Source organism: Coregonus lavaretus (genome assembly GCF_964263955.1).
Source record: "Coregonus lavaretus genome assembly, chromosome: 19".
NCBI lineage: Eukaryota > Metazoa > Chordata > Actinopteri > Salmoniformes > Salmonidae > Coregonus > Coregonus lavaretus.
Window position 1 is genome coordinate 20729913 of NC_140006.1, and position 345 is coordinate 20730257.

Genomic DNA, 345 nt, shown 5'->3' on the forward strand with positions numbered 1-345 from the left:
TGGTCATGTCCAGCCATGGTTATTCAGTGAGTTGTGTGTCGGAAATATGCACACAAAACAATCAGCTCCCCCGGTCTCCAAAATGAATTAAGAAATGTGGAACGCACGCTGAGCGCTCATTGAAGGTTCCTGGCGAAAGGTGGCATAGTGCAGCTGTGAGAGAATCGTCTGTGTGTCAATTGGGCTTCCAATAGAAATCTGTCCACAAAGCCAGTGAAGCCTACTTCACTGGCTTTGTCAAAACACTACTGAATGAATTCAACAGCATGATGCTTCTGTTAATGGCTGACGTCAGGTGGAAATTCGTGGAATTCTGGAGACAATGGGAGCCCGGGGCTTTTACGC